This window comes from Tiliqua scincoides, chromosome 4, assembly GCF_035046505.1.
Source record: "Tiliqua scincoides isolate rTilSci1 chromosome 4, rTilSci1.hap2, whole genome shotgun sequence".
Classification (NCBI taxonomy): domain Eukaryota; kingdom Metazoa; phylum Chordata; class Lepidosauria; order Squamata; family Scincidae; genus Tiliqua; species Tiliqua scincoides.
In genome coordinates, this window is record NC_089824.1 from 39,949,557 (window position 1) to 39,956,391 (window position 6,835).

Here is a 6,835-nt window from a genome sequence, read left to right on the forward strand (position 1 = left end):
ACAGACACTGGACAGACAATAGCTTTTTGTATTAACTACAGAACACATGGAATGTTTCAGAGCCAGCTATGAAGAAAAACTGAATCTATTGGGAAGAGCTTTATATTTTAAGTTTCAAATTTTTTTTTTTAAAAACCCTAAGAGATATTTTAAACATTTTTTCACTGCTAACACAAGAAAGTTGCATATTATAAAACCAGTATTTTGTATATAGAATGTATCAAGTTCTTAATAAAAAGTTTAAAATAAGATGTGCAAATTTCTTGATGATAAAAATTTAATACCAAATGTAGATCTCTACCCGGAAACTATTGCCAGAAGTGTGTGTGTGTGTGTGTGATGTATCATAATATATTAACAAAGTCAGGTAGGTTAGGGCCTATCAGTTTATACTTGAAATTGGACCACCCATAGACAAGATAGTAGTTTCTACATATGCAGGAGACTCCCTAGGTATGCAGAAGTAGAGAAGTTGGTAAGTAAGAAAGAAAAGGGGAAAACTCCAAAGTAGTTGATATGGACTGAACATCCAGTAATGCAGCAATTTTCAGCCTTTTTCATCTCATGGCACACTGATAAAGCACTAAAATGGTCAAAGCACACCATCAGGTTTTTTTTTTACCATTGACAAGGCACACCATGCAACATGGTAGCTCACATCCCCTAATTGTCCTACTAATAAATGACCCTCCCCAAACTCCCATGGCACACCTACAGACCATCCACGGCACACCAGTATGCCATGGCACAGTGGCTGAAAATTGCTGCAATAACATCTAGGAGCCATGGCATATTAGGCAGTTGGAAAGAAACCACAGCAAAAAGGGGGCAAGCAGGCAGGGACAAAGAATTTGGCTGTTAAACCAACTGGGCAGTTTCAGGTTGGAGAGAGGCAACATTTTGTTTCAGGTCCCACTTATATAACAAGATATACTTAAAATGGCATTGTTGTCAGTACTTTCTTGGTGCAGACGCATTACTAAATAGGACTGCACCATCGTAGCTAGGAAAGTAGTGTTCTGGCAACAGCCCTTCCAGTGAAATGACATGAAATGATTCTCTAGACCAAATCTGGAGAATCACACATGCAGAGTACACTATGTGTTCTATTGCTAGTCATGGTCTTATTTATTCACTATTGTTTTGTTTTATCAGTTTTCAGTAATGCATAGCTTCAGACTTCATTTGACTTGCTTTAATTTTTCAAAGATGTCATCACAGTTTTGCTTTTGTATTTTGTACCTCAAAACACTATCTGGGTTAATCCATAACTCAGGGCTAAACTGTATAAGATTCTGAAGACCCATGTGCAGTCTCCTACCTTAAAAAAAAATACAACCTCAGGTATACTGCAAATTGGCTTAGTGCTATGGCAAGAGGAGAATGGGTACCTAATTCTCTCCCTGCATCTTGGTTTTTTTAATTATAAATGCCCCCAGCTGCTTTTTCTTTCATAGGTAGAAAGAACAAAACACTGTATTTTCTCCTGTGGGAGAGGAAAGTAGCTGGTAAGTGTGTGCTTGTGCACTTGTGCATGTGTGTGATTTTGGTCAGAGAAATGGCCTACAGGATTTGGGACCTGAGGATGCAAGATTCCATGGTTGCATTTCAGAAAACATACACACACACACACACTGGGAGACTGCTCTCATTCATCTGCTATCTGTACTCTAGAGCGGGCCATAGTTAAATTAAAAGACATGGAATTTATCCTGATTTACATCACAGTCCTCAACACACTTATTTGGAAACAAGTCCAACTGATTTCAAAGGAACTTAATGCCAATGAAATGTTTTTAGGGGGTGGTGCCAACTGGCATGCATTCATGTACTTCAGTTTAACTGGGATCATAACTGCATAACAGCCAAGAAGAAACATTGTTCATCATGTGAGGGTATTGTAGCTGAAGCCATCAAATGCTTAGTGCAGAGTAATCCCATAGAAATCACTGGAACTACTCCAGAAGAACTGCAATGTAAGTGTCTTTAAGACTGAAGCTTTTGCTATTTCTCTTATAATCCTGCACCTTACTGTCTGTCCTTTAAATCACCTTTTCCCCAGACCCCACTTCCTAATTACAAATGATACTCAAAGTTGAGCTTTTAATTTTCTTGGCTATGTAAAGGGCAGCAAATAATTCAGACTTTATTTTTCTGCCTCACTGGGTCAAAGATTTGATTTATTGTGTCTATGTTATCACACAATCAAAATTTCATTCCCAATGTTTGGTTGGGATAATTCTACACCCTGCCTATTTATTTTGAATGTCTCTTCTCATTAATGTTACTGAACTGTTATTACCAGCCATCCAAATGCAACTTTTTGTACCGATCAAGTGTCCCCATAAATATGATTTGGTGTGTGCCTTTGTTTTATACATATTCAATATGTACAGGTATACATAAAATAGATAATATACACGTTAAACTGCTCCAATTCAGTTTGGAAGACTGAAAAGGAAAAAAAACATCTGGGAAGATTTCAAATTGGATTTAGGCAGGGGTGGGGGAGGGGGCCAGCCAGTTGGATTAAGGGACCATGTGTCATAAAGCAAAGGGCTTTTAAAACTTACCACCATTTAAAATGTTATTTTTGCATACAACATGCTGGGGCAGGGAAGTGCGTTCAAAACAACAAGCTTAAAGCCCCCTTGGGCATACAAAAGTAGTTCTGTGATGCTTCAGATCCAGGTCTACAATGTTCTATTCCTTTGTAGTCATCTCCACTCTGTCTCCAGTTGAAGTCTTTTTTCCTCATGTAAAATATTTCCCCAGATTTGAAGTAATCTCCCCATATGAGCAAAATCCATCTATTTTGAAACACTGAAAAACTGTATCAAAAACAGCCAGTGCAAAGCACGGTGAAAATCTAGTAAAACACAACAATGTTCAAGGATCTTATGTGAACCATTTAGCCAATGATTACCTGTAGACAATCAACATACCATATTACGTTTTCTTTGCTTGTTTGGATCAGTGTTAGAATTTAGGTATGTCATCACAATCTACAAGAATACAGTAATTGTATTAACTATTTATAAATGATAAAACTATAAAATAATAGCTTTATATGGGATATTTTAATCTCTTGGCAGTTCAGAGGAGTTATAATCTTATATACGTATTTAGCTTTGTAACATTAATATTTATTAATGATGGGAAAGCTTATTTGAAAATATGAAGAACCATGGTTTTCAATTCTTTGGCAAAGCAAAGGTCAATACTGGCAAATTCTAAAAAGAATAATGGAGAGAAAGAAGGAACTTATGAAAAGATTGTTTAACCTCCAAGCCCAACGTTTAAATTACTCCCCTCCAGCAAAACGGTTACTTTATCCTAACCCAAACAATTTTCCCAAAGAACAATTTCAACTTTTGTACCTAGAGAATATAGGCATTGCTTTCAATCGTGCAAACGCCTTCCAGGCTTCTAATAGAAAGATGATTAATTCACAGAGCTTGCAACAATTTCCTTGTGGAGAGTGAGATAAGGTGCCGGCTAATGGTTTGTTGAGAGCCTCCATTCGCATCTTGTGGTCCAAAGCTTGGAAAGTGTGGCTCAGTGCCAGCTCTGGGCTTTATTCTGAAACAATCTGGGATTTCATATCAAAGCAGCATGTCCTCAGCCCTGGTTCTGAGCTGGGAGTTAGAGGGAAAGGTGAGGGCAGAGGAAATCAAAATCTCCAAAGAAATAAATGCCCTGCTAAATTTAATGCTGTAAAAAGTATAATGTATAATCATTTGGGCAGCCATCTGAAACTCAGATTCTTGGAAATTAGTGTCCTTAGTAAGGATTGCTTCAAAATGGAGCATAATTCAACCAAAGCTAGAGACTCCATTGTCCCATAGACTTCAGTTGAAGATAGTTCTATCTACTAACTAATTAACGAATTAATTAAATAACATTTATACCCTGTCTTTCTTGTTTGAACAACCCAAGTCAGCTTTACAATAAAACAATATCATAAAATAGAAGACATATAAACACTGTTTTTAGCACATTCTGCTATATCCTGCTGTTGAAATCAATGAGATTCTAATCTAGGAGAAAAATTTAGCAGAATGATTCCTCAAATTTGAAAAATGACTTATGTCAGTGCTCAGAGCATTATTCAGCAGTCTCGCTCTGATCCAACAAATGTTTTAGATGGTATCGTGTATCAACCCCCAGTGCGCTCAAGATGTTTTTTGTGCTTTCTCTTCTGTCATTGGTTCTCATCTTTTTAACTTGTAGGAGGGTTTTGCAAATGATGGTGCCTGATGCCCACAGTTCACACACTTCTAGTTCAAATGGACTAGAAAAATCAGGAGTGGCACAGCAATCGTCCTGTAAAATTAGCCGCAGTTGTACCAGAATCAATGTCAGAAGGTATTGGTTCACTCGAGTACATTTCCCTCTACTTCCTGTTCATACTAGCAGCCTTGACCACATCCTGTTGAGGATCGGTGCAAGTGCATTATATCATTCTTCTACTGCATCATTATTACACCACCAGAAGATAGCCACATTGTCACTACTCCTATTTTCGAAATACAGATTGATTCATTTCCCATTGCAGATGAGGTTCAAGGAAATAACCTGATTGACACCTGATCCCTTGAAAGTAAGTTCCAAAACACCAGTTGCTTCAGAATGTCAGGCTGTTACCTGGATCATATCTTGCCAGCTTTAAAAAAAGTTTTTCTTATTGGCTTCTGCTCCAGTTAGTTTCTGAACACAATTCAAAGTGCTGGTCTTGTGACATATAAAGTTCTACATGTGGCTTGAGCATCTGAAGAACCGCCTCCTTCCATATGCACCTGCCTGTTCATTATAATCTTCATCAGAAGGCTTGCTCTAGATACTGCCAATTTCAGAGTTTAGGATGAATATTGACCAGAGACTGGGCCTTCTCTGTGATGGAAGATGTTTTGCTGAAATGTGGGATGTTCAAGATAAAACAAACTAGTGTGTGAATGGGACTCTGTTACTGCTTCCTTCCAAATGAGGACTCCAGAATCCAGGTACTAATTGCATCCACTTGTTAAAACCAGGGGTTCCCAAACTTTTTAACACTGGGACCCACTTTTTAAAATGACACTCTTATCGCAGCGATTTTCAACCACTGCAGGTGTGCCATGTAAGTTTGGTGTAGGGTCATACATTAACAAAGTCATTGGCGGATGTGAGCCTCCAGTTAGCAGTGAAGTGCGCCTAGTCAACTGTCAACATCTGGGGTGTGCCTTGACAATTCTAGCACTTTCTCTGTGTGTCATGAGATGAAAAATGTTGAAAATCCCTGCTCTATAGGGACCCACCTAGATCCTTTTTACTATGGTGGAGGGATCACCTCCTGGAATGTTTGTTGAACTCCAGTTTCATCAGATTGGACCATTCTGGTAGCCTTGTGTTCCCCTTCACCTGGCCTTTGATAAGAGCTGAGGCACAGTTGCCTACTCATAAACCTGTACGTGTAATTCAGTTTCATTTTCCACAGGGCTCAATACCTTTTCCTTGTCGTGTTTGGGGAGGGGGACTTCCTTCTTGAGAGTTTGCTGGGGCCTGCATTCATCAGATTGCTACCGTTCTGGTAGTGTTGTCTTCCCCTCAGCCTGCCTTTTGAGGTGGACCAAGGCATGGTCACCTACTCACGAAGAAACATGCACAGGCTATTCCTTTCTCTTCCCATAGGACTCAATATGTTTTCCTTGTCAGCTATCAGCTTGCAAGTTTCACAACCTATATATAGTTTTTATAAGCTGTTCAATGTAGTGAAATAAAGACATGTTCTACGAATGTGTCAAAAGATTTTTTTTGAAACTAGCAGCCCAATCCTATCCAGCTCAGGAGCAGCAGCTCCAAATGGCTACTGCCAGATCCTGTGCTGAATCTGAGCAGGTTGGCTGTCTCCTCAGAGGAAGAGGATATTTGTCCCCTTACCCTAAGTAAAACCCCAGCCTGCTCAATTTGGCTTGAGCTGTTTGGTCTGCTCAAATGGAGCAGTTTGGCCTCAATGTGGTCTGTGCCAGTTATTTTGCTAGTGCAGACTCGAGAAGCCCAGTTGGGTTTTCAAGCCCAACACAGGTGATTGGATTTGGCAGAGGAGACCTCCGCCAGTCCCACCCCCTCCCAGGCCTGCTACAGTGGCACTGGGGCAGCACAGGACCCCCCACTGGTGCTGCTTGTTCTCTGGATGGCGCAAACATGCCTTACAGCACATTAGTGAGAGCCAGTGCTAGTGCTGCAGCCTAGGCTGCAACGCAGGTGCTAAGACCCATTTGGACTGGGCTGCCTAAGTGCTTCGGTAAACAAAACAATTTTTCTAGTACTTTATGTCTCATTGTTTAATCTATAGTCCACCACCACTACTTGCTAGGATCAGTATCATGCCTTGAACCATACTATTAGACCTCAACTGAACCTCAATGCACTAGGTCAAGCCCTTGACCGCTGGTGTTCTTCTCCCTACTTTCCATGGTTGGTTGGCAACCTTCAGTCTTGAAAGACTATGGTATAAGCCTACAGCACCTGGTATTCCCAGGCGGTCTCCCATCCAAGTACTAACCAGGCCTGACCCTGCTTAGCTTCCAAGATCAGATGAGATCAGGCATGTGCAGGGTAACAGTTGCTGCACTTTCCATATACTCTCTCAACTTTCCCCTCTGTTCTCTGGGATGGCTTGCCTGGCACTGTTACTGGCTCCATCTTCTCCTTGAGGCCAGACCCAGACATCTGTCAAACGTCTTCCAGTTTTTGCTGCCATATGAAAAAGGCAAAAGAAGAGGAATTTGTGTGGCAGGCACAAAGTCCAGTTGAATCTCATTATTCACATGGGTTCCGCACTCACGTGGATGGC

General features: G+C 40.4%; 1 pseudogene; it reads right to left on the bottom strand.

Moving 5' to 3' along the window:
- Nucleotides 1-6,495: 6,495 nt before the first annotated feature.
- LOC136650673 (5S ribosomal RNA) lies at nucleotides 6,496-6,615 on the bottom strand (annotated as a pseudogene).
- Nucleotides 6,616-6,835: the final 220 nt, after the last annotated feature.